The following is a 20,131-nucleotide window of genomic DNA, read 5'->3' as shown; positions in this document are numbered from 1 at the left end:
ATATTCTAGATATGAAAAATAGAATGAATGAAATTAGACTTAATATTTGATTTTAATAAAAGAATAAATTCAGGATAAAATTAGAAAATTTTAAATCATGTTCATAGGAAATATCCAAATTAAAGCACATAGAGGAAAAAAAGAAAAGTACAGAAAAAATATAAATATTAAGGTCTAACCTATGTCTAATTGAAGCCCCATGAAATATGATGTCCTATAATAATGAGGCAGTAGGAATATTTTAAAAAGCTAGTAGCTTTTTTAAAAAAGATTAAAATATTAACCTGTAGATTCAAGGAGACTGTGATCTCTAGCAAGGTAAATAAATATAAAGAATAGCACACAATAGCACCTTACAGTAAACTGTGAAGAAAAACATAGAAACTAAGCAATTTTAAAAGGAGAAAGAGGAAAAGAAAGAAAAAATATCATCTTCAAAAGAATAACAAAAATACTGACAAATGATTTCTCAACAGAAACAATGGAAGTCAGTCACTGAATATTATTTGCCAATATGTATTTTAAGGATATTTTTGCTTCTATCTTCATTCATTCTCATGTTCTTATGTGCCATCTAAATCTTGTTGAAAAATATTTCGGCTGAGATCTCACTCTGGAGTATCATGTTGCATGTCCCCACAAGCAATTCAATCTCATACCTCTGGTCCTGAACTCAGTTCATTCTCCCGATGTCCTGTTTTCAACTACTAGATGAGTTGCTTATGCTTTGGTTTCCCTCATTATATGTGTTAATCATACCCTGCCCTTTTCTGTCACAGCACTTTTACCTATGTGTGGGACTACAAGATATATAATTCTCTCTCTCATTGGAATAGAAGATCATAAACTCAAGATTGATTACTGTTGTAGGTTACATCATATCTCTATATCTTAGCACAGTGTCTGTTGCACTATTGGTTGTCAATAAACATTTAAGGAATAAATTAATTAATACTTCTTTCCTTCTACATCTATTCTTACAATAAACTCCTGTTACCTAAATTAATCTGGATCTGTGGCTTTCTTGCGATGGGAAAAGCCTAAGGACATATTAGGTACCTGTAATTTTCCTCAAGTATCATTCACTATCACCCCCAAGCCTCTGTCCCTACTACTTCCTCTCCTTGAAATGTGCTCCATATGTTTATGCATTTGGCCAGACTTTTTCATTATCTAAACATAGTTCAGGATGTACCTTTTCCTTGAGACATGCTTCAATTCTGCAAGCCTAGGATAAGTGGCTCTCTTTTCAATATCATAAACAGGTTCATGATGACTAATATCAGCCTATTTCTCCTCTATTATAAACCATTGTCTATGAGATTGTAAATATGTTAAGGTAGAAACCATTTCAATTGTGTGTAGGGTATATAATTTGTAGCCAATAAATATTTGTTGAGTAAAGAAGGTAAATGGCCAGTTGTGGCTTTGATTCAGGGAACCTCATTCAACTGTTCTTTTCACTGAAAAACAAATGCCAAGTGTTTCAGAGATCAAATGTCTCCATAAATATTATCTTTTAAAATTCATGCCACCACTTCAATCATTAATTTAATAGATGAATTAATTCATTTAGTCAGCATCACATAATTGAACAACTGAAGTTGAACATCAAGTTCTAGAACCTAAAAAATACTGGTATAGGCCCTGAGGGAAAAAAAAAGTTGGAGAAAAGAACACCTGCTAATTATATAAGAGCTGTTGACCTGTAAACGAATATAATATGGGGTAGAAACAGACGTTTGTATCAACTAGAGTCTTAATCATGAGGGGAATCTTCAACTCCACTGGGAAGGAGAGTTAAACAGAGGCTTTGGGGAGAAGCAATGGTAAATCTGACAGTCAAGAGCTGGTTGTTTTCAAAATAAGGAGGAAAAGGAAATTATATGCATAGGAATTATATCCCTAAAGTTATGGAGAAAAAGATTTTAAAAACCCACCACAATTATAGAAAATCATAATTCTCTCAATATTGTTTGAGTGTAATGGGGGAGAAACTACTGAGTGAATATGCAGCTAAGGTAAGCAGAGGCTACACCTTTTGAGGTTATGTGTTATGTCATGCTAAAAGTTTTTACTTTTCTGTGCAGGTAATAAGAAATCTTTGCTAGGTTTTAAGTAAGGTAATGATATGAAAATTAATGCAGAAAGAGTACTCTGTGAGAAATATCTACACATTGGAGAGCAGAGACTAGCCTAGAAAGACCAATTTAGAAGCAATTCTAAGGATGATGGAGGAATGAACTGAAAAAAAGTACAGTGAGTTTGGAAAAAGTGATTTGGATTTGAAGGAAAATACAGGTAGTAGAGTTAAGCAAGACAGTTGCCTGTTACATATGGGCAGCAGAAACACGTAAGTGTGGATAACAAGAGATTTCTAATTTAGCCAACATCGTAGCAGTGCCATTAATAGCAATAGAGATAAGGAGAGGCAGTGGAATGTGCAAATCTTATTTTTATGTAAAGAAATCATCCATTAGTATTAAAGAGTGAACAACTATCATGATTTCATAATATTGCTTAATATCATATGTTGTAGTTGGTTAGGCTCCTGTGATTTTTTTTAAACCTCAAGGAGAAAATAAAAATGAAAGTGATTCATTGTTAGACTCTAAAAATGCTAGTGTCGTTCGTCATGTGATGCAAGTAGAAACGTATAGCTCATCTTTGACCTCCTATCCTCGTGGAATGAGGAAGTGGTTGTAGGTATCCGTTCCTGTCTTAACATTTTGAATCATCTTATATGAAATTCACTAAAGAGATATTTCACAAGAATATACTGGTGTTTACCATAAAATAGCCCCAGAAAAAGAGGGCAGAATGGTACCTTCACAGTAACTTAACCAGAGTTTGTTTTCCCTAAGGGGTAATGAAATGGCTGTTTGCATCTAAAGATGAGATCCTTTGTCTCCCTTCCCCCCTTCCTTCCCTCCTTCCTTCCTTCCTTCCTTCCTTTCTTCTCCCCTTTCCCCTCTTCTCTCTCTTTCTCTTCCTTTCTCCAGAATTTATATGCATTTGTCTTATTGTGCTTTCATGTAAAAGTTAATAATTAAATTGATACCTGCAAATGAAATTAGAAAGCCAACCACGTTAATATTGTTGGTGAACTTTGAAAATAATAATAACAAAGACTATGAAAGAATTTAATATCATCAGCCCTTATTCTTTAAGCACTGATGCAAATTTTTCCTTGCATGTAAGTTGCTAAGCAACAGCCTGAAAATGTTTTTGTTGACCATAAATGCAATTCTGTGTGGTCCCAAAAAGCATAGGCACATCCCCAATCTTTTCTGAGCTATCATATCATATTATCAAGCCATGCTTTTAAAATGACAATATTCTGTATATATGAAAATGCTATGTATGCTATGCAAACAATTTCATATATACTTCAAAATCTCTTTCCAGCCAATAACTATTGTGGCAGCACAATTATAATTAAAAGTAAAAATATGAAATGTCTAATTAATTTGTATGGAGTCAGTAAAAACATAACTTTTAATATATATTGAAAACAATCAGAAATATGTAAACAACTCAATCACATGATAAGGGTAATATAGGAATTATTCTTTAATTTGTTTACAAATTATATTATAAAATTATTATAAAAGTATAGTATTAATATGTGATTAGCTGAGGAGGGGGAGACTAGAACCATAAAAAGAAAGATGCACAAATTTTTCCAGGAGAAATTGAGAAGGAAGTGAAGGTTGTTTATTACATGACAAGTTGTAAGATCACCAGATCAAAAGTTGAGAGTTACATACCACAGCAGCAGGATCTGGGGAGATTATATTTAAAAATTCACAGTTATATAGATGAACTGTACATTATGCTCTTTGTACTTTCTCAGGGATAAGAAAAGTGACCCACATGTTTTCTTTCCTACAATGTCTTGGTAAGTAGGACTCCAGTCTATGGGGAAATAAGAAATAAATAAATTTGTTCTTATTTCACCCACTCTTTGTGAAATTCAAGTCATGAAATTTGGCTTAGGGATTTAGACTTATATATTTCTTAACCAATGGTAAATATTTCTTCTAATTCCGAATTTTGAATATGTCATTATTAGGACATGTTTCTTGAAGGAATGGATCCCAAAGTTATGCTGAATCACAGTTTCAAGTTTACTTAAGTATTTCAGTAAATAGCATTTCTAAGATTTCTCTAATGCTTATAAACATGTTTCATGAATGGAATAAAAATAGATGACTATAGCTAACACTGTATTATGGTAAATAGGAAAGTTGTTAAGAGAATAAATCCTGAGTTCTCATCACAAGGAGAAACATTTTTCCCTTTTTTTCTTTTTGCTTTATCTGTATGAGAAGACAGACGTTAGTTGAAACTATTATGGTAATCATTTCACAATACATGTAAGTCTACCCTCATGCTATACACCTTAAGCTTATACAGTGATGCGTGTCAATTATTTCTCAATGAAATCGGGAGAAAAAAAAGAAAAATAATACAGATGGTTTATCATTTGTTCAAGGAAGTCATACCAGGTAAAAAATAAAAGTTACATAAACACACACAAAGAAAGCAAAAGCCACATTAAATCATTTTTAAAAAGTCTATGCCTAAACGACGTTAACTGAAGTGAAATATCTAGTATATACATTGCAAGAGATAATAGTAATAGAAAATGTGTTATAAAATATAACCTTCCAGCTTTATTTTGCATTAATTTTTTTCCTTCCAGTTTTAATGAGATATAATTGACATACAACATTGTATAAGTTTAAGATGTACACCATAATCATTTGACTTACATACATCAAGAACCAATTACCACAGTAAGTTTAGTGAATATCCATCATCTCATGTAGATACGAAATAAAAGAAAAATACTTTCCTTGTGATGAGAACCCTTAGGATTTACTCTCTTAACAACTTTCAAATATAACATACAGGGGTGTTCATTATATTGATCACGTTGTACCTTACATCCCTAGTACTTATTTATCTTACAACTGGAAGTTTGTACCTTTTGACCACTTTCATCTAATTCCCCTTCCCCCAACCCCCCACCTCTGGAAACCACAAGTCTGATCTTTTTTTCTACAAGATTTTTTGTCTTTTGAATTATAATGAACTACAATACTGTGTTAGTTTGTACACAACATAGTGATTTGGTATTTCTCTATATTATAAAATGATCACCACTATAAGTCTAGTTACCATCTGTCACCATACAAAGATATTACTTTATTATAGACTATATTCCCCATGCTGCACATTTCATCCCCATGACTCATTTATTTTGTAACTGGAAGTTTATACCTCTTAATTTCCCTCACCTGTTTCACTCATTGCCCCCTCCCCACTGACAACCACCCGTTTGTTCTCTGTATATGTGACTCTGTTTCTGTTTTGTTATGTTTGCTCAGTTGTTTTGTTTTTTAGATTCCACATATAAGTGAAATCATACAGTATTTGGCTTTCTCTGTCAAGGAGCTGGAGCTCTAGGGCGTGACTGCCTGGATGTAAATTTGCAATTTCCAGTCTTTGTTAACTTTATCTACCTCTCTGTGCCTTCTTTTCCTCATCTGTAAAGTAGATATAATAAAATTATGTATAAGATTATTGTGATAAATACAGGACTTAATAAACTATGCAAAAGGACACAGAACCATAACAATTGTATAATAAATGTTAGCTATTATTTTTATTATTACCCACAATAGTAGTCATTGTTATTTACGTTTATTTATTTGGGATCCAAACTTTAAAACAGTAAAAGAAGTTAGTTTTAAGTAACACTAAGAATTAGTTTTTGCATTGAGCAGATTCTATAGAAGAGTTGAATGTTAATTATTTGGTAAATGTATCAAAAGTATTTCTGTGTAACTTTTATTTGTAAATTAAGATTATATACTTTTATGTCTAATTTTAATGCCATATTAATTGTAATTATATGTGGAAACATACTTTCTAACAGCTAATTGCCATTTTAAGTGAAGAAAGAGCTAGAGATTTTATAATAAAATAGTGACATAAATTCCATAAAAATTATGTGTTTAAAATGCTATATATATTTAACATGAAGAAAAAGATTAATCATTTAGAGCTGAAAATGCAAATTTCCAAGAAAACAATGTTTATAATGCTAATTCTATGTATATTACTAGATAAAAGCTCATAGAGCTTTCGCCGATAGGTCAAATTCATTACAAGTAGTAAAAGTATGCCCAAACTCTAGCATAAATGCATGTGATTATGTTTAAAACATCCAAAGATGTTAAATAGATTAAATATATTAACATGTAATACTGTAGAAAAGCACAGAGGGGCATGCCTAAATGCAAGCTATTCCATTTGCTTAGATAAATAGAATTCTTAATGCAGTAGAACGACATATGATTGCAAGAGTAAATTTCACATTTCTAGCTAGATATTAAAAAGTTTGCATGAAATGAAGTTCCTTTCCTGATTCATATCAATTTGTAAGGTAGGCAATTCAGTTTGCTACAGGAAATATATCTTTATGAAGCATAACAAAATCCAATTTACCAGCAAAATCCATTTAAATTAAAATCAAAGACTAATCTTCATATTATCCTTTACTTATATCATAATGATGAAAGATGAACAGATACCTATAGTGAACACTTACTTATCCTGATTATTTTCATTTTTATTTGATAGAAATTATCTTCTACAGGGATGAAAAAGTATATGGAAAGGTCACATTATTTCTTGGAACCAGTAAATTATTTAAGCTATACTAGAGAAATAAAAGAATATTCGCATTTCTTTAGTCATAGTGAATGTAACTGCATAATGATGCTTTTTAAAACCTAGTCTGAAATATATAAAATCGTTCCAATTCCAACAAAATTCTCCTAAACAACTGTTGAAAGTTGCTAAAAAAGTGCCACCTTCCTGATGATTGTATAAAATTTCATATGCAATGGAAATTGACAAAATCTTTCTAAAATTTATACTGAGATGCAAATGGACAAAAATAGTTAAGAAAATGCTGAAGAAGAACAAAGATGGGATTACACTATTGGATATCAAATTTTATTATAAAGTTATTGCATTTGATGGTTTTGAATGGGGAAATAATCTGAACTCATGTATGACTGTACAAATATCACTCTGACTCCTTGTTAAAAATAAACTGAACGAGGACTGGGGCATATTATAGGAGACCAGTTAGGAGGTTTTAGGATAACCAAAGAAGAAGACGGTGATTTCTAGCATGGTAATATTAGTGCAGTTGATAAAAAAATGATGATATTCTGATTATATTTTGAAGCTACAAGCAATAAAATTTACAGATATAATGAATATGCAATGTAATAAAAGTGAAAAATAAGAGATGTTGCCAAGTATTTTAGCCTGAGCAACAGGAAGCGCAGGACAGAGAGCATGCGGTATTAGGAAAGTGGATCAGAGTTGTTTAGTAATGGAGATAGTGATGTTCCAAGGAGAGGTTTAGTTAGGATATATAAATTGGGGTGTCAACACTGTATAAATAATAACTACTATCATAATTAGTTTTTTGAAATGCATGATTAATTCTGATTTTTTATTCAATGCAGATATCTGAGATCAGTTTGTACTCCTAGATTTTCACTTTATATTTTGGGTTATAATCCAAAACTACTTAATATTGTTGTTTAAATGCTTCCAGTTTTGGCCATTGGTAGTTCTTTCAGTTGGCTCTTGTGCCCCTTTGATATAGCCCCACCTTGGTGTTCTTTTCTTTCCTTTTCTGGTCTTTTTCTTTGTGTGCACTTCCTTACTTTCTGGCACTACAATATGCTCTAGACTCATATTGTGCATTTACTTACTTAGTACTAGAATCAGCAATTTTCCCAAAGATCCCTGGTTTCTTTTGTTGGAAAATTCTATTAGGAACGAAGATCTGGGTTTTAGGTGTGCTCATGGCTACAGGGGTGTCATTACTGCTAAATCAACTCAACTGAAAGAGGAAGGAAATATATGAATGGATACTGACTTGTTTAAACACACATACATACACACATACACATTATCATTTGTATCTACCTCGTGCTAAACATGAGTTTATACTAATGTTGCCAATTCTAATCTGCTACCACATGAAAAAATCTAGCCTTCCACTCTTGCTTATCTGTAATCTCCCCTCCAACAGTGAAAAACCTGGCTCCCATCATCATCATTTACATACATAATTGTTTAACTCAAACATGTATATCAGTTCAGAATCATTACCCCAGACCCCTGCATGAAACAAGTTTGTTGACCAGAGTATAGTGCCTATGTGCAGTTTTTATTGTTAAAAAAAAAAAAAACCTACTTTTTTCAGAGTTACTCAGGTCAGTGAGGTAGTTTCATATATTTGCAGTATAGTTATACTGTTTTTTTCACATTCTTCATTCCATCCTGGGATACCTCAAATCACTAATTTATATATATATATATATAACCTTGAATACATTGAGATCTACTTTTTGTAATGTCAGGTTCTATAGTTTTGAAAAATGCATAGTTTCATGTATCTACCATTACAATACTTTACAGAACAGTTTAAACACCCTGAAAATCCCCTTTACATCACCTACTCACCATCCTCCCCTTCTCTACCCACAACCCTGGGGACCAATGATCTTTTTACCATGTCTATAATTTTGTCTTTTCCAGGATGTCATATAGTTGAAGTCATACAGTATTTAGTCTTCACATTTTCTTTCTTCATGTCGCAATATGCATTTAATATTCATGCATGTCATTTTGTGACTTGATAGCTCATTTCTTTTTATTTCTGAATATTATTCCTTTGTATGGATGTACTACAGTTTACCCAGTCACCTATTGAAGGTCGTGTTGGTTGCTTCCAGTTTTTGGCAATTATGAATAAAGTTGCTACCAACATTCATGTCCAGGTTTTTGTGTGAACATGAAGTTTTCCAAAATAATTGGGTAAGTGCCTAGGAGTGTGATTGCTAGATCATATGACAAAACTATGTTTACTTCTGTAAGAACTTACCAAACTGTCTTCCAAAGTGTCTGTACTTTTTACACTGTCACCAGCAATGAATAAGTTCCTGGTGTTATGCATCCTTGCTAGAAGTTGGTACTATCAGGTTTTTTTTAAGTCTTTTTAATAGGTATGTAGTGGTATTTCATTGTTATTTTGATTTGAAATCCCCTAATGAAAAATGATGTTGACTAGTATTTCATAGGTTTATTTGACATTTGTATTTTTTTGGTGAGGTGTCTGTGTTAATATTTTTCCCATTATTAAAATATTTTTTGTTGAGTTTTAAGAGTTTCTTGTAACTCTTGGACACAAGTCCTTTATCAGATATATATTTTGAAAATATTTTCTCGCAGTCTGTGGATTGTAATTTTCATTCTCTTAACAGTGTCTTTCACAGAGATGAAGTCAAATTTTGGGAGTCCAAAAATCTTTGGTTTTGTCCCATCTCTGTCTTTTTCCGGCAGTGTTTCTGCTGGTATAATATTCCCAGGAACCTTGTTGGTCTTCCATGTAATTCAGAGGGGTCACACCATTAGGAAAGAGTTCTCAACAGATCCTTCCTGGGTAAACCCATCTTTAATCCTGGCTTCTGCTGAGATGGTTTATTAGATCCAAACATCACATACTTAATCTTTCCGTAGAAGATTTTCCAGCTATACTCTTGGCCCTCTCTCCAGAGCATGATTTTTCCAAGGGTAAATTTCCTAGTTTTAGCTAGGAAATTTAAATTTTCTCATTTCCTTTGCAATCTGGATAAACTGAGAATTTCCCAAGTCATCAGATGTTTGTTTATTTTTGTTTAGCAATTCTTTCCTCAATTTATCTTGTTCTCACATTTTACTGTAAGCAGCAAGGAGAAACCAGGCTGATACTTCAACATTTCGCTTCGAAATCTCCTCAGCTAATTTTATCTATTAAATTCTGCTTTCCACTCAACAGTAGAATAAATTCAACCAAGTTCAATGCTGCTTTATAACAGGAATTGCCATTCCTCCTGTCTATAACATGTTCTTCATTTCTTTCTGAACTCTCACCAGTTACCTTCGATATCCATATTTTTACCAACCATCTCTTCAGAACAACCTAGACTTTTTCCATCATGTGCATCTAAATTCTCTCAGCCTCTACTCATTTTCCAATTCCAAAGCCATTTACAAATTTATAAGTATTTGTTAACGGTAGCACTTCACTTTCCAGTACTAGAACGTGTATTAGTTTCCTAGGGTAGTCATAATAAATTACTATACACTTGGTGACTTAAAACAACAAAAATTCATCTTCTCACAATTTTGGAGGCCATAAGTCCAAAATCAAGGTCACTAGGGATGATTCCTTCTGGAGACTCTCAGGGACAATCTGTTCCATGCCTCTCTTCTTGATTCTGGTGGCTGCAAGCATGTCTTGATTTTCCTCCGTTTGTATATGTGTCATTTCAGTCTCTTGTCACCATTAAATTACAAGGACACAAGTCATTGGATATAGGTCCCACACTTAATCCAAAATCATCTCATCTCAACATCCTTAACTTAATGACATAGCTAAGATCTTATTTTCAGATAAGACCACAATCACATGTACCAGCATGTGATTAGCAGGTAAGCATTTAGACATACCCTTTTGGGGAAACTGTTAATATACTACAGTAACCAGTATAATTTCCCTTCTTGACTGAAGAACTTTTTTATGCATTTCTTGCAGGGTATGTCTGATGGCAATGAGTTCCCTCACTTTTTGTTTGTTGGAAATAGTCTTTATTTCTCCTTTTCTTTTGAAGGATAACTTGCCTGGATAAGAAATTTTAGGATAGTGAGGGTTTGTTTTTGTTTTGTTTTTAATTTCAGCACTTTAAATATTTCATTCCACACTCTTTGTTTACACAATTTCTGCCAAGAAACTCCCTCAAATTCCTATCTTTGTTTCACTATCAGTAAGGTGGGTTTTTTTCCTCTGAATTCTTTCAAGATTATCTCTTTGTCTTTGGTTTTCTGCAGTTTTTATATGATATACTTTGGTGTAGACTTTTTTGTTATTTATCCTGAATGGTGGTCTCTGAGGTTCTTGAATCTGTGGTTTGGGGTCTGTCATTAATTTTGGAAAGTTCTCAGCCATTATTACTTACAGTATTTCTTCCACTTGGTTCTCTCTGTCTTCTTCATCTTGTATTCCAATTATGCCTATGTTATAACTTTTGACATTGTCTTTCAAATCTTAGCTTTATATTGTTATTATTACTATTATTATTATTATCTTTGCATTTTGGTTCGGGAAGATTCTATTGACCCACCTTTAAGTTCACTGATTTTTTAAATATATTTCCAGTCATTTTATGACCCCATTAAAGACTTTCTTCATTTCTGTTACAATGTTTTTAATCTCCAGTATTTCTTTTTGATTCTTGAAGTTTCCATCTCTCTGCTTACATTACCTATCTGTTCTTTTATGTTGTCTGTTTTTTCCATTAAAGCTCAGCATATTAATCATAGTTGTTTTAAATCTATGATCTGATAATTCCCATATCTCTGACATATCTGGGTTTTATTCTGATGCTTTCTTTGCATCTTCAGACTGTTTTTTTCTTGCCTGTTATCATGACTTGAACTTTTGTTGAAAATGAAACATGATGTATCAGGTAATACAAGCCTAGTTATATAGACCTTAGTGTTAATCTGCATAAGAGTTGTTCTGAATTTAATGTTTTTGTAGTTGTAGATGACAGAAGATTCAAATTCCTGTACTGTACTAATATTTGTTTTTCCTGTTGTCTTTGGAGTTCCTTAATTCCTCATCAGATAGAGTATGCATCTTGCTGCTCTATCAGCTGTAATTCTCTGTGGCTATACTGAAGTCCTATTGGTGTAGTTGTTAAGTGTGGGGGAGGGAAAGCATTGCACAATTGTAAGATTAAATATTCATCTTTTAGTGGGCTTATGTCCCTGGGCTTTGACTTTCACAAGTGTGTCTTAGAATTTTTTATCCCTTAGGTGATCTGGAGTGGGAGAAATGCCCTTTTGTTTGGTAGTTTAAGGTTCTTGTAGTCTTTCCTCTGTGAAACAGGCCTTTGATATGGAGAACACTCTGAGTATATTTCACTTTTTTTTTTTTATCCTCCACCCCTGCCAACATCATGAGAGGATCTTTCTTGACTCTTTACCTTGAGAGCTTAGGTGGGAACCTGGAGGTAAAAACCACAAAAGTTGTCTCTTACCACAAAGCTGTAGCTTCCAGGAATTTCTCACTCTTAAGCTAGTTTATACTCACCCTCCGATATTTCATAAAAATTACCATTTCAATGTACCTAACAGTTTATGGCTCCAGTGGGTTGTGCTATAGGCAAGCAGATCTCAGTTGTGAGTTTCTGTATTTGTCTGCCTATCCAGACTTTAGTGTGGTGATTTGCCCTGAAACTTTAGTCTCAGATGAGCTGTGTAAAGTCATTGATTTTCAGTTTGTTCACCTTTTCCTTGTAAGGATGGGAGTGACAACTTGAAAACTCTATGTGTTAGAGCTTAAACCAGAATTTCCTCCTTTACTTTTAAAAGCCAGACCTCTTCATATAGTTGTCTCCAGATATTATATCAAGTTTTTACTTCATGTTTGCTTTCTTTTAACATTTTGTTATAAAAAAATTAAACATATACAAATATCACAGTACCATGATTCCATGAAATTATCATTTAGCTTCAACAATTATGAAACATACAAGATGAACCTATGTGATATATTTTTATATAAGATAGAACATAAACTACAAATACTTACTAAGATTGTGTCAAATACTTGAGAATCTAACTTGAAGAGGCTACCACTGACCAAAGATAGGGCAATATGAATGAACATCACAAAGGATAATTACTCCAATTGATTAAAACACTTCACTCTCATTTAAATCCGTGAGGTCGTAAAAATTAAATAGATACAAAATAATGATAGTGAATAAACTCATTTTTAAAACTAGTAAAAAAAAGAAAAAGTTTGAACCATTCATCCTGTATTTCTTAATAGTTATTACCAAATCTGAAATAAGAAAATTTTTCATTTTTTTTAAATATTTCACTTTGAAATATGAAGAAGAAATGACAAGATTAAAATAGTAGTGGCTACTAATAGCAGCCATTAGTGGCTACTAACGTTAGGAAAAAAAAATGGCATCCAGGCATTCTGTCCTTCTTGATGGACGATTGTAAATTCCCCTATGAAGTAGTCTTGCCAAAAACATATAACCTGAAACTAATGCTCTGTAGATGCTATTATAAGTTATAGGAAATACGAAGCACAGAGGAACGTGTTGCTATACACTGTGAGAATGTAATTGGCAAATCCCAGACTGTAGAAAACACTACAGGCCAAATAGTCCAGTTGCTTCAACCACAATATTAACAACAAAAATGCAATGAATGAAATCTTAACATACTTAACAAAATACAATGAACAATGAGAGAATGCTAAAAGATTGTTTTTGAGCTCTGTTTTTATAAGACAAAAATTAGAATATATTTGATGGCTTATGTTTTATCTTTGTTATTATTATTTATTTATCTTTCCAAGTAGTTTTGAGGCCCTATGAATATGCCTATTCAAGTCTTTGTTGTACAATTTTAATTCTCTAAAACTAGTCAGAAGTATCAGAAAATAATACCAAAGTCATATCCAAAATTGTGAGAGGAGTATGCCACATAATACAATTTGAAAAATTATAACAAGAGAGTATTTAGAAAATTATAGTCTAATGTAACTTATACAATAGTGATAGTATTTGCTATAAAAGAATAGAACCTTGAAACATAAAAGCATAATTAGATTACAGCTTGTATCATTTTCAATTCCATACCTGCATTATGTTTAGATAATCTCCAAACCATAAAAGTAAATGCCCTTACATCTTTGGTATAGTCAATATGAATATAGAAAGCATTTAATACATCTATAGAAAATTTTAATAAAATATATGGTGAGGAAGAAGATGATCATTATTATTATTTGCTTTCTGAGGTAATTTCAAGGACATGAAATTTAGAATATAAAGACAACTTGAAAAACTTAAACTTCCCACAATAACCTATTATACCAAAAAATATTTCTCTTCATTTCAAGTTGTGGTATCAGGTAAGGAAATCAAAGAACTAAGATATATTAATTTCCTCAATTTTATACTATAAACTTTATATACTTCAATCATTAAATTTTTACGTTAAACAAATTTTAATATTGGAAGCACTAAGAGGAGGCAAATTATTTTTATGGGAAAGGTAGATTCTCTAAGCTTTTCTTCCCATCCATGGCCTAAAGCTAATTTTCTGAAATAACCCAAGAGAGAGAAACACATTTTTCAAAGTGTTGAGTTCTGGGGGAAAACATTTTGATTATCATGTTTGATTATATTAACATGAAAAAAGTGTCTTTATCTATTTTAGTTTTAGTCAAAAAAGTTCATCTTTCTCTAGTTATGCCCCCAATACAAAATTTTATTTATGGTTTATAACTGTGTCAGTCAGCTGTTGTCACAATACTATTGCATAAAATCCACTCCAAAACAAAGATTCGTACATCAATAAGCCTCTGTTCCTATATTCATGGTTCTGAATGCAGCTGCAGGTTAGCACATTTAAGCTGGGCTCAGGTCGATAGGGCTTGGCTTTTTCCCTACAAGTTTAGCTAAGGTAGACTTTGCATGTGTAAATATTAACTGAAGGAAAACCAGTAAAGCAAGAAAGAAAGCCCATTCGTGTAAGATATTTTAACCCCTTACTCTGTTATGCATATTAATACGCAGTTGGCCAAAGCAAGTTACATGGCATGGGACATAGATGCCAAGAGAGATTAAGAATTGCAAAAATTAATTAAATCTACCATTGTCTACTCTCTTAGTCATAATTATTTATGATCCTTCCACACACAAAATTCACTCACCTGCTCCTCAAGATTTACTAATTGTTGCTCAGGATCTCACAATCTACATCAGGTCTGGAATCAGTTATTATTATATGGAGACCTATTAATTAAAAAGACAAGTTATTCTCCACCTACATATCCTACATATGATTGTGGAAAAGTGACAGAGAAGCTGCAATAAACACTCTCATATGAAAAAAGGAGAAATGGGAGATAAACTGGAGCCACTGATCTCTAGGAATTCTGAAATCCTGCTGGGCAAACATTATCATGTACTCCGAATCTTGGGGTAGAAAATTTTCTTGACCAAACCCCAGCTCCACTTCCTGGAAGAGGCTCTTCTCTGTGAATCTTTCCATTTGCCTGTTTGGCATTTTCTATTATTCTCTGTCTATAGTTAAGTGGAAGACCAGAGCTTTTGGTTTGTTTTGCTTGTTTTTAATATTGTGGACAAACAGGTGACATTCTCACAAATATAGATCTCTCAAAATTTTGGGTTTCTTTTTAATAGATTCAATTCCAGTCAACTATAGGTGCCAAAGCCTCACCCACATATCTTTTAGAGGTATTATTCTTACCATGCTTTTGTGGGACCATATGCTTCACCCTATTAGGAGTCTGTTTACCCAGCTATAAGCATCTAGTAAGTTCCACCCTACTTATATCAGAAGTCTTAACAAATGGTGGAGCTGCCAAGCCCTTGGTTTTGTTTACTTTTATCTACAGGAAGTATTTTAAGGATGCATAATTTTTCGACTTTGCCCCAAGGCTGTATCTTAAGTTTTGAATTATTATTGCCTGGGGAGACCAAAGATAAAAAGAAGTTTTATGATTTTATTTTCAAATCCATCATGGGTCAGTATTTCTAGGTTCTTCATAATCCTTCTTAATTCTATTTGTAAACTAGCCTGTTCCTTTTTAAATCCCTTATAATAGTTTTCACAGCTCCTGCTCTCCATCCCCAAAGCCCATGCCATATACCTTAGGTTTTTGTTATGGCTACTACTTCTAGGTTTCAATGTCTTGATCCATCAGCTACTGACTCAATAATGCTTAGTAACAATCCTCTCCAAACCTCAGTTACATAAAACAACAATAAGAATTTATTCCCACATTCATGGGTCTCTAATTCTGTTGTAAATCAGCTAATCAAGGCAAGGCTTGACAGAGTGGCTTTTCTTCAAACTGTAGGTCTAAATGGGCTGAGCTTTTGACTACGTTAGGCTCAGGTAGGCCCCACAGTATTCATTCTGAGTCTGAGGGTAAAACAGTTCTTAGCTACTTGAGAGAAGCTCTTCTCATGGCAGAGTCAGAAATGACAAGCCCAAGCTTATCTACTCAGACACACTTAAAGTTCCTCTGGCATCATATCTGATAACATCCCCTTAGTGAAAACAATTCCTATGATAAAATGTGTGGCTACAGGGAGGCATGCATAATTGGGAACCATAATGCAACTGGCCACTATAATATAATTAAATTTATGGTAACTGTTTACTCTAATTGGCATAAGTCTGTATTAATTTAGTTCACAAAGAAATTATGGACTACCTTGGCAATAATAAAACTTAGTTTAAAAAAATCTGGGGGGCTTCCCTGGTGGTGCAGTGGTTGAGCATCTGCCTGCCAATGCAGGGGACACGGGTTCGAGCCCTGGTCTGGGAAGATCCCACATGCCGCGGAGCAACTAGGTCCGTGAGCCACAATTACTGAGCCTGCGCATCTGGAGCCTGTGCTCCGCAACAAGAGAGGCCGCGATAGTGAGAGGCCCGCGCACCGCGATGAAGAGTGGCCCCCACTTGCCGCAACTGGAGAAAGCCCTCGCACAGAAACGAAGACCCAACACAGCCATAAATAAATAAATAAATAAATAAATAAATAATTTTGGAAAAAAAAAAAAAAATCTGTACTCAAGGCCTCAAATACACAAATTTGTTATCATTAAAGCATCAGAAATAATTTACTTACCAATTTACCAGTGGAAATATTATATTCTCAGTTATGTAAACTCTTTAACTTTGAACACTAACTTAACTCAATTTGTTCCTAATACATATGCAAAAATAGAATCTCAACGTCAATGCTACCTAAAGAGATAGATATAGCACAGATTTAAAATAGATTTACTAACTGATAAAAACCTTAATTTGGAACTGGTTTTCCCCTGGGCACTCTTTTGAGGAAGGTCAGTGAAGAAATAAATTCTCTTATTTTTGTTAACAGTCCTTTTCCCGTTCACATTTTTTTTTAACATCTTTATTGGAGTATAATTGCTTTAAAATAGTGTGTTAGTTTCTGCTTTATAACAAAGTTAATCAGCTATACATATACATATATCCCCATATCTCCTCCCTCTTGCATCTCCCTCCCACTCTCCCTATCCCACCCCTCTAGGTGGTCACAAAGCACTGAGCTGATCTCCCTGTGCTATGTGGCTGATTCCCGCTAGCTATCTATTTTACATTTGGTAGTGTATATATGTCCCTGACACTCTCTCACTTCGTCCTAGCTTACCCTTCCCACTCCCTGTGTCCGAAAGTCCATTCTCCACCTCTGTGTCTTTATTCCTGTCCTGCCCCTAGGTTTTCAGAACCTTTTTCTTTTCTTCTCTTCTCTTTTTTCTTTTCTTTTCTTGTCTTTTCTTGTCTTTTCTTTTCTTTTTTTCTTTTTTAGATTCTATATATATGTGTTAGCATACGGTATTTGTCTTTCTCTTTCTGACTCACTTCACTCTGTATGACAGTCTCTAGGTCCATCCACCTCACTACAAAAGACTCCATTTCATTTCTTTTTATGGCTGAGTAATATTCCACTGTATATATGTGCCACATCTTCTTTGTCCATTCATCTGTCAGTGGACACTTAGGTTGCTTCCATGTCCTGGCTATTGTAAGTAGAGCTGCAATGAACATTGTGGTACATGACTCTTTTTGAATTATGGTTTTCTTAGTGTATATATGCAGTACTGGGATTGCTGGGTTGTATGGTAGTTCTATTTTTAATTTTTTAAGGAACCTTCATACTGTTCTCCATAGTGGCTGTATCAATTTACATTCCCACCAACAGTGCAAGAGGGTTCCCTTTTCTCCACAACCTCTCCAGCATTTATTGTTTGTAGATATTTTGATGATGGCCATTCTGACAGGTGTGAGGTGATACCCCATTGTAGTTTTGATTTGCATTTCTCTAATGATTAGTGATATTGAGTATCCTTTCATGTGTTTATTGGCAATCTGTATATCTTCTTGGAGAAATGTCTATTTAGGTCTTCTGCCCCTTTTTGGATTGGGTTGTTTGTTTTTTTAATATTGAGCTGCATGAGCTGCTTGTAAATTTTGCAGATTAATCCTTTCTCAGTTGCTTCATTTGCAAATATTTTCTCCCATTCTGAGGGTTGTCTTTTCCTCTTGTTTGTGGTTTCCTTTGCTTGCAAAAGCTTTTAAGTTTAATTAGGTGCCATTTGTTTATTTTTGTTTTTACTCTCATTACTCTAGGAGGTGATTCAACAAAGATATTGCTGCAGTTTATGTCAAAGAGTATTTACCTCTAAGAGTTTTATACTGTCTGGCTTTACGTTTAGGTCTCTAATCCATTTTGAGTTTATTTTTGTGTATGGTGTTAGGAAGTGTTCGAATTTCATTCTTTTACATGTAGCTGTCCAGTTTTCCCAGCACCATTTATTGAAAAGGGCATCTTTGCTCCATTTGCTCCATTGTATTCTGGCCTCCTTTGTCATAGATTAGGTAACCATAGGTGTGTGAGTTTATCTCTGGGCTTTCTATCCTGTTCCATTGATCTATATTTCTGTTTTTGTGCCAGTACCATACTGCCTTGATTAATGTAGCCCTGTAGTATAATCTGAAGTCAGGGAGCCTGATTCCTCCAGCTCCGTTTTTTGTGTGTGTTTTTTTTCTCAAGATTGTTTTTTGCTATTTGAGGTCTTTTTTGTTTCCATACAAATTGTAAAATGTTTTATTCTAGTCCTGTGAAAAATGCCATTGGTATTTTGATACGGATTGCATTGAATCTGTAGATTGCTTTGGGTAGTATAGTCATTTTTATAATATTGATTCTTCCAATCCAAGAACATGGTATATCTCTCCATCTGTTTGATTTCTTTCATCAGTATCTTACAGTTTTCTGCGTACAGGTCTTTTGCCTCCTTAGGTAGGTTTATTCCTAGGTATTTTATTCTTTTTGTTGCAATGGTAAATGGGATTGTTTCCTTAATTTCTCTTTCTGATCTTTCATTGTTAGTGCATAGGAATGCAAGAGATTTCTGTGTATCAATTTTGTATCCTTCGACTTTACTAAATTCATAGATTAGCTCTACTAGTTTTCTGGTGTCATTGTTAGGATTTTCTACGTATAGTATCATGTCATTTGCAAACAGTGACAGTTTTACTTTGTTTGCCAATTTAGATTCCTTTTATTTCTTTTTATTCTCTGATTACCATGGCTAGGAGTTCCAAAGCTATTTTGAATAATAGTGGCGAGAGTGGGCACCCTTGTCTTGTTCCTGATTTTAGAGGAAATGGTTTCAGTTTTTCATCATTGAGAATAATGTGTGCTATGGGTTTTTCATTAATGGCCTTTATTATGTTGAGTAGGTTCCCTCTATGCCCACTTTCTGGAGAGTTTTTATCATAAATGGATGTTGAATTTTGTCAAAAGCTTTTTCTGCATCTATTGAGATTATCATATGGTTTTTATTCTTCAATTTGTTAATATGGTGTATCACACTGATTGATTTGCCTATACTGAAAAATCCTTGCATTGCTGGGATAAACTCCACTTCATCATCGTGTATGATCCTTTTAACGTGCTGTTGGATTCGGTTTGCTAGTATTTTGTTGAGGATTTTTGCATCTATGTTCATCAGTGATATTGGTCTGTAATTTTCTTTTTTTGTGATATCTTTGTCTGGTTTTGGTATCAGGGTGATGGTGGCCTCATAGAACGAGTTTGGGAGTGTTCCTCCCTCTGCAATATTTTGGCAGTGTTTTAGAAGGATAGGTGTTAGCTCTTCTCTGAATGTTTGATAGAATTCTCCTTTGAAGCCATCTGGTCCTGGATTTTTGTTTATTGGAAGATTTTTAATCTCAGTTTCAATTTCAGTGCTTGTGATTGGTCTGTTCGTATTTTGTATTTCTTCCTGGTTCAGTCTTGGAAGGTTGTACCTTTCTAAGAATTTGTCCATTTCTTCTGGGTTGTCCATTTTATTGGCATATAGTTGCCTGTAGTAATCTCTCATGATTCTTT

This window comes from Eubalaena glacialis, chromosome 11, assembly GCF_028564815.1.
Source record: "Eubalaena glacialis isolate mEubGla1 chromosome 11, mEubGla1.1.hap2.+ XY, whole genome shotgun sequence".
NCBI lineage: Eukaryota > Metazoa > Chordata > Mammalia > Artiodactyla > Balaenidae > Eubalaena > Eubalaena glacialis.
Note: the sequence above shows the minus strand (reverse complement) of the source record.